The sequence below is a fragment of the Mauremys reevesii genome, unplaced genomic scaffold (assembly GCF_016161935.1).
Source record: "Mauremys reevesii isolate NIE-2019 unplaced genomic scaffold, ASM1616193v1 Contig115, whole genome shotgun sequence".
In the NCBI taxonomy this organism is placed as follows: domain Eukaryota; kingdom Metazoa; phylum Chordata; order Testudines; family Geoemydidae; genus Mauremys; species Mauremys reevesii.
In genome coordinates, this window is record NW_024100733.1 from 106239 (window position 1) to 127051 (window position 20813).

Sequence of the window (20813 nt, forward strand, 5' to 3'; positions counted from 1 at the left end):
TGCATGCGGCCATGGTAAGCCACTGTCTCAGTGATTTACCCCTCCCCCCCCAACGCATGGCTAATACCACGCTAGCTCCCTGCTAATCAACAACCTTCCCCCTCCCCACCACCCACCGGTGACCAAACAGAAAAGATCATCGGCATTTCACTCCTCCCCTCCCCCCGCTTCGCTACGTGCAGGAAAGTGTTTTTTTAAGCTGCTGCATTCCACGAAACCAGTAGAAAAATGGCCACCCCCCTTACTTAAATTCCTGATTTTTAACCAGGTTATCCTGAACGATATCACTTTGCTGAGGATAACAGAACAAGATAAAGAGCGGATGCTTCTTGAATGCCAGCAGTCCCCGGGACCATACGCTGCGATGCTTTGCCACGCAATGATACCTGATTACTTGCTACATGCATGGCATGGTAAAGTGTCCTACCATGGTGGGCGGAACAAGGATGCCTTGCCCAGAAACCTTCTGCAAAGGCTTCTGGAGTACCTACAGGAGCGCTTCATCGAGATGTCCCTGGAGGATTTCCTCTCAATCCCCGGACATGTTAACAAACTTTTCTAAGTAACTATACTGTCTGCGAATGCATCCCAAGTCCTCTGGGCAAATCAATCATTAAAAAAGGCTTGCTTAAAAAACACTGTTTGCTATTTGCAAAGGTACACTCACCAGAGCTCCCTTCCAGGGCGTCATTCTCTGGAATAGTTGCTTGTGAGGGCTGGGAGCAGGGTAATTCCGTCAGGGTGATAAAAAGCTCCTGGCTGCTGGGGTTCACGGAGTGCTGTGTGCTCTCTGCAGGTCTTCCTCTTCTTCTTCCTCTTCATCTTCCCGTCTGCATAATCCTCAGACATGGCAGAGATTACAACCCCCACCTCGGAATCCACGGTCAGGGGTGGGGTACTTGTGGCGCAGCCCCCTAAAATTGCATGCAGCTCATCATAGAAGCGGCATGTTTTTCGACCTGCCCCGGACCTTCCGTTTGCTTCTTTGGTTTTCTGGTAGGCTTGTCTGAGCTCCTTAACTTTCACTCTGCACTGCACGGAGTCCCTGCTGTGGCCTTTAGCCGTCATAGCCTTAGAAATTCTTTCAAATACTTTTTCATTTCGTCTTTTGGAACGCAGTTCTGTTAGCACTGAATCATCTCCCCATATAGCGATCAGATCCATTACCTCCCGAGCGGTCCATGCTGGGGCTCTTTTTCGATTCTCAGGAGACTGCATTGTTAACTGTGCTGATGAGCTGTGCGTGGTCACCTGTGATGATGAGCTCTCCACGCTGTCGAAGCAGGAAATGAATTTCAAAAGTTCGCGGGGCTTTTCCTGTCTACCTGGCCAGTGCATCCGAGTTGAGAATGCTGTCCAGAGCGGTCAGTGGTGCACTGTGGGATAGCTCCCGGAGGCCAATACCGTCGATTGCGGCCACACTAACCCTATTCCGATATGTTAATACCGATATTAGCGCTACTCCTCTCGTCGGGCAGGAGTACAGAAACCGATTTAAAGAGCCATTAAAATCGATATAAGGTGCCTCCTAGTGTGGACGGTTGTGGCGTTAAATCGGTTTTACGCTCGTAAAACCGATTTAAACGCCTAGTGTAGACCAGGCCCCAGCTGCAGGGTAGCTATCCCTGAAGAAGAGGAATCCTACCTATTCCTAGTTGCCCTCCACTGATAGCTCATGCCTGCTTTTAAAGGAGGTGGGGGTCAGTTCTTATGGGAGTACAGCTCCTGACTGTAGAGCAGGTAACAGACAAAGAACAATCTTGGACTAATGGAGTCCATAAGAGGGGGAGAAGCAGCAGTCTGCCTCGTACTCTGCTCGGTGCCCCCCTAATAGCAGGGTGTCCAACTCTCTCTCTATATCTGTGTATCTAAACAGCTCTGCTAGTTGCCAAGGACTACAGACACTCAGCTTTGGATTCAAACACTGGACACTTGGCAAGTCTAGCAGTGCATCTACAGTAGGATTGTAGGAGCATATACCAGAAGGGACCAAACATTTTAGAACAAACTGCCTTAGAGATCAACTCTATGGGTTATGAAATGGGTGGCCAGTTCAACAAGTGAGTGTGAGAATTAAAATTCTATAGTCATCTGGAAACATGGAGGCCAGAGACTGCTCGGGTCAACTCTGTAGTTCAGAGTGAGGGATGGCAAACATTCATGTCAACCCAGATGAGATTTTTGACCTACCTATGAGTCACTCGTGATTTGAGGATGAGATTGGTTTTAGTCTGATTTCAGTAGTGTTCTTTTGAGACTGTCTGAGGTTTTGTGTGTGTGTTTTCCTTGCTATCTTGACTGATTCACAATGGGCTATAGCCAAAATTCAAATCTGGAATCTTTTGTGAAAAGTATACATTTTTGTGCAAAGCTTTTGTGAAAAATGCATGTTGTTTGAGCGGTTCTGACATGCTGACCACACGTTCATGAGAAACATTTACTGAAGTCTGTGGAGGGGAGTTATCCTATGTTGCAAGCTTTAGCAGTGCAAACTAGAATGGGGATTGATCTAGAGGCAAATATAGATGCGTGTTCTAGTTGCAGTGACTGAGGCAGTGTGTGTTGAGCTCTGGTCTATAGCTGTGAACTGTTTCGTAAACATAAGGAAATATTCTTCTTGCACTCTTTGCTCTCTGCTTGGCTTTTTATGATTACTATGGAGAGTTTAGGCTGGAAGTTTCAGAAACCTGAAACTCCCTGAGCAGAATGGCTTCTCTTCTATACCCCTCCCTAATGCCAAATACCCCAAGAGCTTTCTACAGCTTTCACACCATAAATGGGTTTGTTAGCATATCCAGGTTTGTTTTTAAATGTTAACTGCCAAATTTGTGCATGATATAGCCCATATTAGGCAAATTTCAATGGTAAAAGGCTGCCCAAAAGCATTGGGTGAGGTTCTTTGTGCTTCTAACAGGTGCAGTATGGAAATCAGAACTCGGCTACCTTGGCACTCATATGGTCCTGGGGTCTGGAAAGGTCCTTGGTGTAGTGTAGACAACCCCAGGGGCCTGGCTATGTTAGAGCAACCCTAGAAGTCTGCTGTATCTCCTTCAGTGATGCACAGAAACTCAGCAGCACTATATGCTTTTGCCTCACCTGTGCCAGGGTGTGTAAGGGGATCCTCAGGAGGCAGTATTATGGCTGTCATACTCCGGGCCTGTGCCACAGCAGCCGCCCCCAGCTATAGAAGGGGATTTTTAGAGCCCCTTCTAAACTCTGGCCTCGTACGCAGCAAAAAAGAGGTCAGAGCAGTGAGGGTCTTGCTCACTGACTGAACACATTTAGGAAAATCCTGCTCCAAATTTATCAGAAGCCTCTGTTAACAACTCACTTTAGTGGGTCTCATGAGCCGTATCTTACCAGGTTTTTTGTTTGTTTTTGGGTTTTTTTGGCTTGTATCCTAGAGCTTTTTGTGGGGCAAGAAAGACACTTTCACATACAATACCTCTAAATGTCTGCATTAAATGGCTTTATAGTACTGATGTTCCTTTGGCATTTCACACCAAGAAATGCAGCTCTTTTACCTTGACCTTATTCTTGCCTATATCTCTTTCTACTGGTAATATTTTGTATGGCCATGATGCTACTAAACTTTAAAACTTTTTTATTGTGGCATTTTATAAGTTAACTCTATTGCTATCTGCTTAATATAACCTTCTTTGTGATGACTGGCTCTACGTATTGCAAAATTGAACCACATTACGTAGACTCCATGTAGTAAGTTCTAATAATGTAAAACTGGGTTACAATTTCATTTTCAAAAGAGGTTTTCCAGCTTTGTGTGCATATTCTCTGCATTCCTGGCAAAATAAGAAAAAGGGCTGGAAGAGGGACAGTCCTAGGGCCACTTTGACTGAAGCTCCCTTCTATAGCACACCTGTTTTAGTTTCCCTCCTTTAGATACCCCAGAAATAGTCCAAAGCCTCTTCCCAAGATAAATATAGCCCTTGTGTAGTTCATTTATGGCCAAAGTCTTGTGTGCATAAATCATAACAAAACAAGTCCCAATACCATAGTCCAGAATTCCCCTAGCATAGTCCAAACAGCACGTGCAACATACAGTTCCAGGGTCCTTCATGCCCCCTTCAGTGCACTCCTCTTTTCCTTGTACCAAGGCAGCCACCCCAGCCCTTCCACCTGGAGTGCAAGCCTAGTCTTCCCCAGGGAGCCCCTGCAGCCTCTCTGCTGGGAGCATCCCTCATTCTCCCTGGGCCTCACACATTTCCTCTGGATCCAGCTCTCTGGCCCTGGAGATGTCACGGGGTAAGCTCCTCAGCAGCTGTCCTGCCTTTGTCCTTCTCTGGCCCGTGGCTCCAGCTCTCTCGCTTACAGCTAGCAGGTAATTCCCTCTGCTGCTGAGCCTAACTTCAGCCCTGGCTCTTTGGCTTGGGGGCGCAACCAGCAAATCCCTCTTGCTGCTCTCCTGCTTTCTCCCTGCTCCCAAAACTAGTTTCCTAGTCAGGTCCTCCTTCAGATTCTCCCTGACCTTGTAAAGCAGGCCTGCACAACTCGTAAAGCAGCGAGGGCCATATTACTCCAAAGAAAACAGCTGAGGGCTGAAACACCTCCTCTTCCCCCCCCCCCCCCCAGCGCCGCCCAGCCCTGCCGAAACACATCCCCCCCCCCCCCCCCGCCCCAGTGCCGCCTGGCCCCGTGGAAACAACCCCCTCCAGCCACGGACTCGCTGCTCTCCTTCTCACCACCCCCCTCCCCCCCAAGTATAAAGCCTCGCCTCCGCTGCCTGCCCACTCGGCACGTCGTCCCCCCATGAACTAAGGGAAGGGGAAAGGGGGGCAGTGTGAAGGGATTGGATGTGACTGTCCAACACACAAGCACAGGGGCCGCGGGGGGGGGGGGGTCGGAGATAGTATGATAGGGGCTGGGGAGGGTGCAGCAGTCGGGGCAGGGCAGGTGCAACACACGTCTCCCCTGGGATTTCCTGGCTGCCCACAGACCGTTCAAACCCACCCCGATCACTATGGAGGCCGCACTTACTGGCTCTGCCTTCTGCCCAGGGCCCGCTGAGGCGGGAAGCGCTGGGCAGAAGTGACACGCCTGCTGTACGCCAGGCGGGGGGAGCGGGAGACAGACACGTGTGGTTCTGGCTGTTAGGGCGGTTGGAGCGTGGCACACTCAGGGCTGTGAGGTGCCCCCCCGGGCAGGGGGCGAACCCACCAGCCCCATCCCACTGCTTGCCTGCAGACCGCACAGTGAGCCCACGCGGGCTGCATGTTGTGCAGGCCTGTTGTAAAGCCTCCAGGTGCTGCCCCACCCTCTTAACTGGTAGCACCCGTTCTGGGACAGGGACCCTGGACCTACTTCAGTTCCTGGGGCCAGCCATCCTGTGACCGGAACATACACAGCCCTGCTGTGTGACTAGAGATTATGGTGGTGGTGAGGATAACTGTGTAGTTAAGGTTGTAAAAATACTTGCTGTTTTCATGTGAAATGACTTTCTGAAACGTTTACCTTTTCTGGGTTGAAACTTGCTAGGCTTCCTCTCTGACCAACTCCAACAGCTGATCTGAAACATCAAACTTCATATGTGAACAGTTTAGTCAGCATATGTATGTAGCTAAATTTGAGGCAGGGGAGAGCCTCGAAATACATTACAAATGTCTGAGATTGCAGGGCTGCCCGTGTGCTGTGGGTTTCCAGACTGATCTGCAGAGCTGGCTAGTTGCAGAGTGCTTGTTGGCTCTCGTGTTTCCAGCGGGGGCGGGGAGAGAGCGTGCAGATGGACAGGACATTGGCTCTGTGATTGCAAATATTGAGATGGTCCTGTCTATTGGCCACCTGCCCTCCTAACTTGTGGCTTGTGCTGTGGAAAAGTTTTGAGCCCCTGCTGCAGAATATTCAAGTGGGCTGCATGCTCCAAGTACTCCGGGGGACACTGTTAGCAAACTGGAGCTATCTGCTTACAGGAATTTACAAGTTCAGCTGCTGAAGGAGATTATAAAACTGAAAGGCTTAATGATGCTCCTAGGACATGCAGCAAGCTGTTTTTACTCCAGACTAAGCAGATTATGGCACCATTTGGAGCTGGTGAACTTGCAAAGCTACAGAGAAAAGAGCTGGCAAAGCATTGCCAGCAAAGTTTGTCAACTAGAGGCCAGCTAGCTGTGCAAGGACTCCTGTACTTTGGGAACTTTAGCCAGTTCGGTCTGGATACGGGTGCTGACAAGGTCTGCTGGAGAAGCTGTCAGACCATGGCTTGCTGAGCAAGCCAATGAGTGCAGAGTAGGAATTAACTGTATAGTTGGCCAGTGCAGTTTGTAAACTGAGCCAGCAGAAGAGCTCGATGCTTAAAAATGTGATCAATTCTGCAGGACCAAAATACTCTACAACTCTTCTGAGTTCTGATACCCTGACTGTCACTCAGATCCTGCAAACGTTGCAGCAGGGAGTGAGGGCAAATGTATCCATTCTCCAGATAACCAAGAGTTTTGTTTAATGAGGATTCTGGTGATCAGTTTGTGACTGCAGTTCAAGGAATTTATAAACTCAGTTGGCAAAGTTTGTGACAGCTGTAAATTGCACAAGTCAAACTTCTGCAGACTTTTCTTTAGACATTTTACATTAAAATCTAAGTGCAGACACCAGATATGTAAGATGGAGAGAAAAACCTAATTTAATTGGGTTTCTGTTTTCACTTGTGTAATGATTGCAGTGATTGAAGTGAACTGGATTATGGGATCCCAGGTACAGAAATTGCTGCAGAACTATGTTTTGAGGTGGGACTTGTGTTGAGTGGCCTTGGAAAATAAGAGAGATGAGGCCATTCCAAAAGGAGTCCTGTTACCTGTGGATGCCCTCCAGTAAGGGTCAAATACTCATTTTTACGCCTCTTATTTTCCAGGTGTCTGCTTAAATATTGCACTAAAAACACTTGTCAAGTCACGCCTCAAAGTGAATGCCGTACAAGTGAGCAATATAAATAACTTTGATTTTTTTTTTAAACTCTAGAACCAATTCTGTGGATACTTTGCTTGCTACCTGTTGGGGAAGGAGAGAAGAGATTTGGATATGTGGTATTAAAAATAGAAATGTTAAGCCTACTCCAGGTGCTGTCACATGGGACTTGATTGTGAAAGGACGGAGTTTAGTATAGAAATGCATAGATTGTTTGTTTGTAAGTAACATGGATGCAAGATTTCTTTAGTTGCCAATTTTTGATTTGACATGAATTGGAACAGAATGATTTAAAGATGTTTTTGTTTCATTAGGCAGTGGCTGTTTGTTTGCAAGTCTCCTAATCCCCTTCTTTGTCTTTTCCACACAAGTGCCCGTAACTGACATTGTGACAGGATTACTAATATCATTAAGGGGCAATGCCTGCCTGCATCAATTCCTAAAACCAGAGTGACTTGATCTGGTGCCTGTTTTTGTTTGTTTTTAAAAAAACAAAAAAACAACAAAAAATGAAGCCAGTAATAGAAAGTAGATTAGAATGTGCCATTTATAGTTCGACCTTCAACGTGTGCCTTCATTTTGCACCTTTCAGTTTAAGTGTGTGTATATGAGCTTTTCCTAAGAAAACATACTGAATCTATTGTTGCATTAACTTGTTACGTGGATCTCTATTGTTTATTTTCATTCTTGATGCTGGAAAAATTATTCCCACAATCAGATTGTAAGACTTTCCCGAGTGAGTCAGAGTGGAGCTTCAGCTATCAATTTTTGGAGAATTTATGCTTTCACAAAATAAAACAAAACAAAAAAATAACTAGCCCTTTAACCAATGGAAATGGTCTTTCCACGTCTGCAGAGGGCTTAGCTGGCAGCAGTATGGAATTCTGCTCTGGCAGCAGTGAAACATCAAAGAATCCCATCACTCTCGCGCTGCTGCTGGACTCTTCTGTGATGTGCTTGTCAGGCCATTAGACTGTTCTGAATAATAGTGTTGTAGGTTGGCATCTGAGCGTGCCCCATCCTGGGACCCTGTAGGCACCCCACCCTTCTCAGGATTTCTCAAGAATACTTCTCCAGCATGGAGTGGGATATGCAGTGGGTTCAGTTATTAAGGTGGACCCCCTCAAATAACAAAGTTCAATACCATAACACTAAATGTTCTGGCTCTACCATCTTCTGTGACTCTAGGCCAGGAGTAGGCAACCTATGGCACGTGTGCCAAAGGCAGCATATGAGCTGATTTTCAGTGGCACTCACACTGCCTAGGTCCTGGCCACCAGTCCTGGGGAGCTCTGCATTTTAATTTAATTTTAAATGAAGCTTCTTAAACCTTTTAAAAACCTTTATTTGCTTTACATACAACAATAGTTTAGTTATATATTATAGACTTATAGAAAGAGACCCTCTAAAAAAAATTAATGTATTACTGGCACGCGAGTGAGTAAATGAAAACTTGGCACAGCACTTGTGAAAGGTTGCTGACCCCTGCTCTAGGCTATTCATCACCCTCAGTTGTTCGCTTCAGATGAGGGGGCCTCTCCAGCTTCCTCCTAGAGTCTGCTATTAGAGTTCAAAAGCTCAAACGAAGCAAGAACATAAACAAAATCCACTTTATAAAGGTCTTGCATCCCTCCTGGCATCCTGCCCTTTGTGCAGGCCATAGGGGTCCTCCCTGGGCCTTCCTCTTGTTCTGGAGTCTTTCTCCACTATCTAGGCCTCCTGACTTCTGCCGATCTCCCAGGTCCCAGGGAACAGGCAGTGAGAGCCCCCTGTCTGTGCTCTTTCCTTTCCCCCTCTCTTAACTGAGTCTCAGGCCTAACTTGCCCAGCCCCTGCCCACAGTGCCCAGGTACTGCCTTATACCCCAGCTGGAGCTCAGCTGGCAGTCACAAGTGCACTGGCCTCTTCCCTGTTTAAAGGGCCAATGCTACCCTGTGACAAGTAGGCTTGTGGTAAGGAGAAACTCTGCAAGTTCTGAATTAGATGACAAACGAGGGAAGATACTGAAGTCCCCCATGCAGTTTCTTCGTCTGGTATGATATGTGGCCTATGTAAGTGAACATAATGGGTCATCATCACTAGGGCAAAAGGGTAATAAATTCTCTCTGGCAGCTTAGCCCTGAGCCTTTCTGGCACAGATGCTGCCAGCTGCCTTGAATTAGTCTAGTAATTGTCTGTCTGGTTGCTAGTCACTCATGTATTTTTCCAGAATGGAGGACCAGTATCTTTTTACTGAACTTTTCAAAAAGGTCATTAATATCCTGAAGGAATGGACACTTCCAAATGGTTTAACAGTTCCCTTAGTGCATGTTGGATTGTGCTCAATACTAGGTCTGTTTCCTGTGTAAACTACCTAGTTGAGGGGAATGAAGTATAGTGATGTTATTTGTTTGACTCGTAAGATAACCTGTTACATCTACACACCTGGCCAATTTACTGGGAAGTGTGCCTTCTAGGCCCAAAACAACACGATGTGCTGGGGTGCAAGCGTGGGGGTCTGAGAAGCCTCAGTTCCTGTTTGCTTTTTATTGTAAAGTGAACCTTTTTCAAAGAATAAAAAAACCTGTGAAACGGTATTACTTCATAAATACCTAGTCAAGATGATGAGTTAATGCTTATGAAGGCATATCTACCAGCCCTTCCAAGCAGGCTGCAGATTGATGCATTGGGATTTGAAGACTGTTCCAAACACCTGGTGTTCATGGCTAGTAAGGCTGCTGAGGCAATGCAATAAATTCATGATGCTTCCATCCTCCGTTTAGATCTTCCTCTGGCCACTTCTAACAATGGCTCTTGACTTATTTGTTCTTTCTGCGCACACACCCCCATCCCACCCCCCGAAGTTTTCCTTTGATAAGGATTTTTTCCCTCCCCCACGCTTTTTATTTCTGTTTTGAGAAGCTGAGTCTAGGGAATCTTGTTGCTGAGAGGGGAAGAGAGAGAAACTCCACATCTGAGCTCTGCCTGGAGGGAAAACTTCTCACTCTCTTCTGGTCTCTAGGTGAGCAGGATACTCTATTTTTTTTTTTTATTTTATTTCAGTTGGGACTTGCAGGAAATGGTTGGGTGGTTTTACTTCACCCCAGTCAGAGTTGTAGGAAGAAGCAAGAATTGAATATACCTCTGAGCTTTCTGCTAGGGCCTCCTTCCCATCCCTTACAAGGAGGATGGAGATCTGCGCTAAATGGATTTGGCAAGGCTAAGTGAGAGTTTACGCAGTAGTTCATCAACTGAATGATGGATGGAAAATATCCCTCAAAAGTAAATTACTGGGGGAAAGGAGCAGGCAGTCTTCCAGCAGAACAGGTGATCCCTTTGGTATGCTCTTTTCAATGAGGAAGATATTGGGAGCAAGCACGAGAGGGAAGAAACCACTCAGTAATTTTTCTAACTGGTCCCAGGGATGAGTATGCACTTCAGTACCCCTTTAATGCTAATAATCCAGGAAGCATCTTCAGCCTGCCCTTCTCCAGGAAAGGGAGAATCCTAAGATTTCAGTTCTGAGGCTTCAGAACGAATCTTAGGGTATGGCTACACTGGCGATTTGCAGCGCTGGAAAGCCTCCACCAGCGCTGCAATTAGTAAGTGGCCACACCTGCAGGGCACTTCCAGCGCTGCAACTCCCTGGCTGCAGCGCTGGCCGTACACCTCACTCAGCATGGGGAATAAGGATTCCAGCGCTGGTGCTGCAGCGCTGGTCATCAAGTGTGGCCACACACCAGCGCTGTGATTGGCCTCCAGGGTATAAGGATGTATCCCAGAATGCTTTTATAAATTACTCTTTGTTTTGTTATGCAGCCTCTCTTTGTTTTGTTGTGAACGAGCTCCGAGCTCAGTTGCCGTTGCTGCTTATCTAAAAAACAAACAGAGCTCCTGTTTGCTGTGATCATCTGTACCTGGCTGTAAACAATCAAATGAGAGGCAGGCAGGGAGCGAATGAAACAGCGGGGAGTCGTGTTGGCTGCAGGCTGTTTGCAATTAAGAGTTAAGACTAAGGGGTCGGAAAAATGTTCTGATTTTTCAAGGCAGGAAGCTAAACACACAGTGTTGGCTCCAAAAATCCACTCTCTCTCTCTCCCCCCGCTCCCTGTCACACTAGACCCCACTCCACCCCCCTCTTTTGAAAAGCACGTTGCGGCCACTTGAATGCTGGGATAGCTGCCCATAATGCATCACTCCCAACAGCGCTGCAAATGTGGCCACACACCAGCGCTGGTAGCTGTGAGTGTGGCCACACACCAGCGCTGGCCCTGCACAGCTGGATGACCAGCGCTGCAAACCGTAAGTGTAGCCATACCCTTAGGGATAAATATTCTCAGTTGACCACTTTGCACTGATTTTAAAACAATTAAGCCTCTCAGGCTCCAGCCAGACTAGGAATAAATCAAGAATATCTCTAGAAAATATCTTCCTTCTGGGCCTAGAGGAATTAATCCTTTTGATCTGTGCTCTAAATGACATGCTATACCAATTGCCTTCTCTAACAACAAAGTGGAGGCTAAATAGCGGGTATATGAAATTCTGTAGGTTTCAGTGAGAGGGGAAATACCCCATGATCTAGATAAAGGACTAAAAGCGGATTCAGCAGTAACTGTGCTAATGATAGATCTCAGTGAGTCCCTCTAAAAGGACTACTCCCACACTTCTAGCCACATAACTGCTCCATTATGGGCAGAGAGAACTTGTTCTCAGGTGAAATGTTGAGCCTGGGCATCCACAGGCACAAGTCCTATTGACATGAGTGAAAATTAACCCTCCCACATTGTTGGCCATAGTGGAAGCTCTAGTGTAGACTGGTCTGGGTGCTGTCGCTCATCCCCAAGCACCATATCTTCCAATCATGCTTGAAATGGGCCTTATTGGCATTTGAAATGCTGGCAACAGGCTGCCTATATTGGGGCTTCCAGTGTTTCTAAAGCCATTGGAGTTAAACCAGTGTTGGCAAAAGTAGGAAACTTTATAAAACAGTGGGTCTCAAACTTTTTTACTGGTGACCCCTTTCACATCATAAGTCTGAGTGCAACCCCCCAAATAAATTAAACACCCTTTTAAAATATATTTAACACCATTATACATGCTAGAGGCAAGTGGGGCTTGGGGTGGAGGTTGACAGCTCGTGACCTCTCCCCCCCAAGTGATGACCTGGCAACCCCATGAGGGGTCCTGACCCCCAGTTTGAGAACCCCCGGTGTAAAATTTCCCTAGTGTAGACAAAGCAGTGTTGCCAGGTGGTGGCTCAGTGTGAAGAGAAAAGCCACTTAAATAGAGGATCAGAGGGGGAATAAATCAAGGGGGCCTATGAAAATACCTTGTTCCCAGGACCCTCTTCTTCTTTCCCATCACATTTATGGAACTGATCTTGTGATCACCTCAGTAACTCCAAACTGTTCCCTCTGCTTTCTCAACTGGACCTGATCACTGCCCCTCTGAGGCACTGGGATTGAGCCTTCCATATATCTGTGTGGCCAGGACTAGTGGTGGGTTTGGGAAGGGAAGTGGTGGCTTCTCTCCCTCATGCCAACCTGCCTGAATGAAGAATCTAGCTCTTGGGACTCCCATTTGTCTGCCTCACCTACAGTCTGCTCATTAACATATCTCAGATAGCAATACTTCTGCCACTGCTCTCAGTAGTGGCTTAGGGTTAGGGTACCTGGCAAACCATCAGGGCTAGTAATGAAGCACTAAGATTCAATTACACTACCTCACCATGTATCTCCATATGTAATCTCTCACCTTAAAACCATACTCCACCCATCCTCCTTCTCCCTCTCGGCCTTCCCCTGCAAAAAAGGAGAGAGCTGACTTACCCATGTAGAATGTGTATTCCTAGCTCATGGGTGGTGTTTACAGATTACTTACTCTTTGTCTCATCTCTAAGGGGATGACTTCCCAGACATATCCTGAGTGAAATATATTGTGATACAGAGGTTTCTTAGCAAAGCATCCCCTATTCTTTTAAATAGCTTTCACTTCAGACCTGACAAACTCACTACACTAAATACATACCTTACACACTATTTATCCATAAAGGTAGCTACAAAAAGCTCACAACTTGCCAAGATTCATAATCAATGTGAGATGCACATACAGGTAATATTTAAGAAATAATGTACAGAAGGACCTCAAAGATAGGAACACTAGAGTTGTGGACACCCCATGGAACTAGAAATCGTCTCTCAGGCAGCAGCGCAGACTTTTTTTTTTTTTTTTTTTTTAAGTACTGCCTCAGGGTTCAGGGCTTCAGCCATGGGGAGGTTGGAGTTGCAGCTGCAGGGTAGTGGCGTGCTCAGGGCTTTAGACCTGGAACTTCAGCCATGTGGCTCTTCTCTCAGTTTCAGCCTCACAAGGGGCTCTGGGGCTCAGGGCTTCAGTTCTGTGGGCTTTGCTTCCAGTTTCAGCCCTGGTATGTGTGTGTGGGAGGGCAGGGGAGGGCGGGACATGAGCTATGAGGAAGTGCCAGTTTCATTCCCAGGGGTTCCCCCATAGCTCAAGCCCTGGCATTCCTGCCCTTGCTGAAGCCGGGAGCAGAGCTGTGGGGAGCCCTGAGACCCATCACTCCCCCCAGCCCTGGTGGTCCCTGGTGGGCTGAAGTCCTGAGCCCCCGGCCTGGAGCCCTGGTGCCCTGAGGTCTGAAGCCACAGATTTCTCTTCTCCCGCCCCCGCACACTCCTGGCAGCTGCAGCGTCTTTCTCTTCTCTCCTCCCGCGCCTCCCCAAAAATGTGCCTGAAGTCTGTAATCTCTTCTTCAGAGTTACGGAACATTTCAGAGTTATTGACATCCTCCATTCCCAAGGTGTCCTTAACTGTGAGGTTCCACTGTATTTGTATTGAAAATATGCTTGATGAACTTGGAGTAAAAGTTAGTTACCAGTGGATACAGTTATGAACTGACCAGTTAACACCACACCTCATTTGGAACTGAAAGTACAAATCAGGCAGCAGCAGAGACCAAAAAAAAAAAGGCAAACACAGTACATTACTGAGTTAAATGTAAACTACTATAAAAAGAAGGGAAAGCCGCATTTTCCTTCTGCATAGTAAAGTTTCAAAGCTGTGTTAAGTCACTGTTCAGAGTTACAAACAACCCTCCATTCCTGAGGTGTTCGTAGCTGAGGTTCTACTGTAATATGTCTTGGTGATGGCCCATTCAGGCAGAGGGAGTTGTCCTCTGCAAAGATTACCTCTAGCCTTGCTCCAAGACTACCAATTGAAAATCATCACAGATAACTGCAACAGTGGAAACTACTGGAGGTAAAAAAAAAAAAAAACACAATAACATCTGTTTGTCCTGACTGTTAATAAAGACAAAAGTCCAGCTCAGTATATGAGAGGGGGAAGAAAGATCCTCTGCATCCTTTCACTGATGAGACACCTTGGGGAGTGGGGATTTTTGAAAAATTGGATCCTTGTTCCTGTGAAGCCAGCCAGCTCTGCAACAGACTGGACTTTTTTGGGGCAAGGGGCTACTTTATTAGGTGGAGGTAACTATTAAGTGTAGACCCAGGTTTGTGTTTTATAATTTTGTTTTGTATTGTAACCATTTGTTTCCACTATTTTGTTTCTAGTTAATTCTCCGTTGTTTCTTACATAAACACATTTAAAAAAAAATTAGACATGCTCATGAGTGCTGTGATTTTTACTGGAGCAGTGATTTAAGATAACAGTAAACTGGGGAACACAGCTTTTTTATTTTTTAAGGACAGAGGAACTGGGATTAGTTAGAGTAACCAGTGACGGCCTGAACATCACATGGGAATGATTAAAAGGGGCTCAGGGACCTACTGTTAACCTGTAAGGCTGGCATAGCCCAGAGGAGAGTGCTTGAGGTAGCAGGCTGGTGGCATTAGAGAGTTTACACCCAGCATTGTGAGCAAGACTACCTAGCATAAGAGGCAGGGGGCTAACACAATGATTTCCAATCCTGGATGCCTCAAGAACAGTCACATGGACCTCTTGTTATATTGGAATCCAATCCTGTGATTAGATCCATGCAAGCAGCCCCTCTGCTCATGCCTACAGAGACATGCCCATGCAGGTCTGATTATCAGATTGAAGTTTCTCTGCAGGGATTGACTTGTGAGAAGTACACATTTTAGGTGTAAATTGAACAGCCTTTATATAAAGTGTAACTCCATGTTTCCAACTCTCATGATATTTGTTGTCCGTCTCAAAGCCCCGGCTCCTAGAATCAAGTGACATGGGGAGGATCTCTGCTTCAATTTATTTAAAAAAATAATTAGCCCTCGTGATTGTGGAGAAAATCTTGAAAATGTGAACTGTGTACACCCTAAAGGCTAAAAACCCAGTGAACATAAAGAATCCAATGAGGTTTTTTGTTTTAATCACTATTTTTAAGCAAATCTAATTATTTTATTTGAGGATTGAAGAATGAGTTTTTCAGTGCTTGAGGTTGGCAATACTGAACTTTCCTCAAATGACCCATGATGTCTAAATTAGTATGAAACATTGTAAATTTATTGCTACTTTGTGTTTGGTTGAAGTGTGAAAAATCTTTCCTCTTTTACTTAGTTCATTTTATTATCCTGCTTTATAAGCTATTGATATTTTCCAATGCACACCTGATGAATCAAAAGAGGAAAAAAGTGACCCACAACCTTACAGCTAGTATTTTTGACCCACACTAGTGATATATATGTGTTTGGGTTTTTTTTAAGGTTTCCCTGCTCTATCAAAGGGGCCTGATAGTTAATCACTTTCTGAAAAATCTGTCTTCCTGAAAATCAGATCATCTTAAATGGTCTTTAGTGATTCTGAGTGCCCAACTTGTTGCTTAATAAAATCTTGGCCTTTAAATATTAGTGCTAGTTTTAAGTTTTGGATTCCATCCAGCTATGTGATATCAGATATTTCTTTGTGAAATAGAATTAGTGTGGGGAATGATGGTTTTTCTTAAGGCATCAAAGTTATTAAAATGCCAAATGACTTCTGAGAACATAATGCTGACCCAACTACTGTATTTGACTTTTTCCCTGGGGAGAAATGTCTTAAGCAGGTTTAATAACACCGTGGTATAACATCCACCACCCAGACGCAAGGCAGAACTAGACTAAGCAGAAGACAGAGGGGCACATTTAAATCATGGGTGTGTTTTTTACTTTTATCAAGGGGACTTACATAGTTGCAGCAGATACAAAATGGCTAGTCATATACAACAAGCCTGCAACAGGATTCACCAGCTGCATTAAGTGGGCAGAGGGGCTGGAACCTGGGGTGCTACAACACTTCCTCGCTTGAAGTGATTTCCATCATATACAGGGTTTACAGTTTGGTTCAATGGCTCTGAGCACCCCCACTGTACAGGTTGTTCCAGCATCCCTGTAAGTGGGGCTATTTTTTGCCCTCCTCTTCCTCTGCCACCTGGATTGTTCCAAACATCTCTAGCTGTAGTCCTAGCCACTGACCATGCTGCCTCTCATGCTGTTGACCTGAATCAATAAATACATAATATGTAAATCATCGGGACTTAGCAATTTCAGACTTTCAAACTTCTCTTTAAATTTCAGTTTTGTTTTTGAGGTATTGTATGGTACTAGCCAACTGAAGCTTGAGAGTAACCAGGTAAGCCTGTCTTCATTCATCTAATAAATATTCCTTCATTAGTCAAATGAACTCCACTTGAAAACTGCTGAATATATCCGGTAGTCTATTTAAAACAGCCTTCGGTGCTCTCTTACTTTTAAGAAGCTTCATCTTTCTACTTGAGCCATGATCTCCTATATTTAAGGATATTAGGTGCTGGTTTGTGGTGTTTTTATCAAAGCTGTTGTAAAAGCCAACTTGCAGTTGTGCCAGTCCTATCAAATTTCTGTTGTGAGGAGATAGTCTTTGATCTTGGTCTTGAAGCAATTTAATTAAAGAACACATAGGGCAGGCTGAGTTATGTACACATTCCATGAAAAGAAAAGGTGGGATGGGGGGAAACAGTTGTTGTTAGAAGATTTAATCTTATGACAAAACTAACTAGGTTTTTGTGGGTTTTGTTAGTAATGCTTCAAAAATTCAAACCAGAAATTGTCAGTTGCTATGTGCTTAATATTTCTTCCCATACCACAATAACTGTTTTTTTTTTTTATGAGCTTAGTTTGGTAATGTACAATCTGAACAAGTTTACAGAATTATTTCTTTAAGGCGAACAGTAAATGCTGAAATGATGTAGGTATTTTTCAAAATTCCACCTGTTGCGTCTTTGTTTCAAAGGTGCAAATCACACATTGCAGATAACTTCCAGGCCCCAATGTGCTTGATAAAATAATTGTTTTCAATCAGTTTGTGTTTGGGTTTTTTTGAAGCTCTTCTTTGAAGTAGCTGAGTTTTGAAAGTGTACAAGAAACTTCTGAATAGAGACTTTGCTGCAATATAAAGGTGCTTTAGCATAAGTTTCATAGGAATGTCCAAGGAAGTGACTTAAAAACAAATTTCCTGTCACTAATAAGATTGTAAAGTATTAAAATACTGAATTTCTAGCTTTTTAGCATGTTTAAGGGCGGTGGGTTTTTTCTTTCTTTGGTTTTTGCTTTTCAGTCACCTTGGACAAAGAGAGGCAGGTCAGTTTCACTTTTAGTTTCTCCTGCTGACAAGAAGGAGACTTTCCTGCATTTTTAGCAGTGCAGGGAAATGTGATAATGTTGGAATTGACTTATTTAAATCCATTGTATAGTGGATTTTTCTTCTCATAATTCAACTTTTAGACTTTGAGGGTTTTCTAAAACAGGTCTTTTATCCTTAACCATAGTATTACATCTCTTTCTGTTATTCATCAGAAAGGTAAATGTGAGGCCCAAAAATCCTAGATCCTGACTCTGTATGCTGACAGTATTAATTTGAGAGTTAGGACTGATCATGGATTTTAGTGCTAGGCCGTGATTGAATTGCTTCTGATGTCCATTTGTGGTGACCTGTTTTCTCTAGAGGAAAATGTTAAAAACTTGAGGATGACCTCTGTGTTTTCAGCCACTCTTCTGTCAACAGGATGTCCTGACTTGCACTGCTCAGTCATTATTCTTAACCAGTTTTACTCCAGTCAGTCTTCAAGATAAATGGAAGGGTGTGTGTTAAATAGATATGCAAATGTTTAAGGCCATTGATCATGTCAAGGTACTACAGCACAATTTCAGTACATTTTGCACAGCAGAGTTAATTAACAGAATGGCAGGCGTAAGTTGCAAGGACTTCTAGGTAAAATCTTAACCTTGTTAAATGTTGCCTCTTTCTTTAAACAAACAAACCCTCCCACTGATATGGCCTTCTGCCCAAACTACTGCAGGCCAGATGACAGGGTCCACAATCTTACTTTCTGCCTAATAATCTTAGCACATGCTGTTCGTGTTGGAGTGGGAGGAATGCAGCATTTTGAATGTTGTGACTTCATTACATATTAGTAGCGGAAAGCCCATGCTGTTGCGTAAGTGTGGTACTTGGACCAAATAACTCATCTGTTCAGTCTTCCTCATGCAACCACTCAAACTGCTGCATGCAAATTATCTGAGTAAGGGTGGTGATTGGTTGTTACCTCTGATGCGATAATGGCCTCAGATTCTTGGCATGATATAAATACATGCCTTGCTGTCACGTGTGTAATTTGTAAAGTCGAAATGGCTAAGAATTTAAAAATGGGTTGGTAACAGACTATGAATCCCAGTGATGATTGAACCTGGTGATATTCTGAACAAAAAACTCTCAGCCATGTTCGTAGCTGTTTCATCACTTCACACTGATTCCACAGACATTCTAGGCTTCAGAGCGAAACACAGAAACAGTCCTGGAATCTTCTTATATTGACGATTTGCATTTAAAGAGAAACTAAGTGTTCCAGTATAGTCTTTGAGGTAACCAGGTAATAAGAGCTTCTGGGGCTCTTAGCCCAACTTTAAAAGGCCAATAAAATAGGTACATATCACAACTATTAGAGATTACTATAGTTGGGTATGAATAACTTCCTATGCTTAGTCCAATCCATACCTCTATTGGGAGTGTTAATGACTCTCGTTGGTATCCTGCAAGAATGGTGTGGGAGGAATACTCTGTACCAATCTGGTTTGACAGCAATATCTCACAATCATCTCAGGTCTCTACCTGTTTCAACCCTTAAGTTGAAATGAAATGTACTAATTTCTGATTTATTTATTTTTTCATTTCCATTCTGAGCAGAGTGTGGTTGGCTGGAAGGAAACATCTCTTGCTTTTTTTCTTTTCTTTTTTTATCAGAAATGTACATTTCTACCTGAAAACTCAGATGTTAAACATGCATCAGCTAATTTAAACAGCTGCAATTCCTTACTCCAAGCTTAAAAATAGTTAAAGGGGTTAGATTCCATGAAGAACCTTTTTTCCTATTTTATAAAATTTTTTTTGAGAAGTACGGGTCACAAGGGGAAAAAATGGACTATAAGAATCTTAAAAATTCCTGATAAGTCTTTTCCTATACTGGACTCTGGTTAACTTAAAATATTCCTACACCAAAAAGTGAATTGTTTAAGATTTATATACTAAATATCACATTCTATTCTTTATAATTAAAATGACAACTCCATTCTTCAAAAAAAATATTTCAGTGGTATTGTTGCTTGCTTCCAACTTTTATTTAGATCTGTGAATTCAACGAGGCTCTTATTAAACTGTAGCTGCTGTGTCTTCAGTTTGCCATGCAAATTTAGACCACAAGAGTTGCAGGTTATATTTGGATGAAGTAAAGGAGAGTGAGCCTCTCACAGCTAATATTGGTCAGTTCTGTACCACTTGCAATAACCTCTCCCTCTTTCACTTTCTTCAAGGTAACAGAAGATAAGAGCACAGCTGTTCTCCTAGAGTTTCATGAAGTCTGTAAACATCCTGACATGCTCCCCAGGAGAATCTTGAGGTTGCCATGCAGATGACAGCAGGATGAGTTTCCTTGTCAGATTGCACTGCTTATCTGTGAAGGGTGACGGGCACCTGGACTGGAGTTAGGAGACTCTTCTGGTGCGAGGCTGACAGGAAAGTCTTAAGGATATCTAACCGAAAACAAGGGAATTGACAAGTAAAGCAGTGAACTAGGAGAATAGTGAATACCACAACTTGGAATGTATTTATTACTTAAAACTAGCTACTCTTGATAAAATCCCAAAAATTATTGCTGCTGCTTATTTTACTTACAGATTTCACACACTTGTTAATTTTAAAGCTACAAAAACTTTTACTATATACTGTATTCTAAAAGATGTAATTGAAGCAGGACATGCAATAGAATGAAATCAGTGTAGTGTCTTAAGTACAATGGACTCACTTTTGTGTCAATTAAAACTTGGAAAATGTGCAACACAATTATGTGGCCATTATTGTGCACACTTTAAAGCTTTTCAAAGATGTTTACTGCAGAGCTGAGATAATCAAGTAAGAACACTATTTTTTCAAGCACATAAACAAGCAATCAACTAGTAATTCAGATTGTGAGGTATTCTAAATTAATCTGTGCTTCTTTCAGTCATCTCTACCCATATGCTGTACATCCTAGATACATTCATCCTAAATGCACAGAGGTGGATATTAACCTATTGCAGTTCATTAATGAACTTAATCTTGCATTCAGACTTTTCTATTCAACAGTGTAGCTTGTGGCCCATTGAGAATACATGCTGATTGATAGAGAGAGGATTTTTCCACACTTAACATTGCAGATAGTTACTAATGCTCTTTTTGAAATCTTTAAAACATTAAAGAATGAAAGCCAATTTAAAAACAAACCGAATTACAGTGAAGTTTGGGAGGTTTTCAGTATCACTTTAAAAATAGCTCGGATCTTCCTTTTGTGTAACTTAAAAAAAACCCAATAGCTCCAGTATCTAGTAACATATATCTGTGATACTCATTTTAGTAATGGGGAGGAGAGTTCAAAATTGCCTAATA

At 43.8% G+C, this 20813-nt stretch overlaps 1 protein-coding gene across 1 annotated transcript in view; it reads left to right on the plus strand.

Moving 5' to 3' along the window:
- LOC120392776 (PWWP domain-containing protein 2B-like) overlaps positions 1 to 20040 on the plus strand; it is a 49489-nt gene extending 29449 nt beyond the window's left edge. Inside the window, 1 exon segment of the mRNA XM_039517505.1 lies at positions 19703 to 20040. The gene's annotated coding sequence lies outside the window, so the exon portion shown is untranslated.
- Positions 20041 to 20813: the final 773 nt, after the last annotated feature.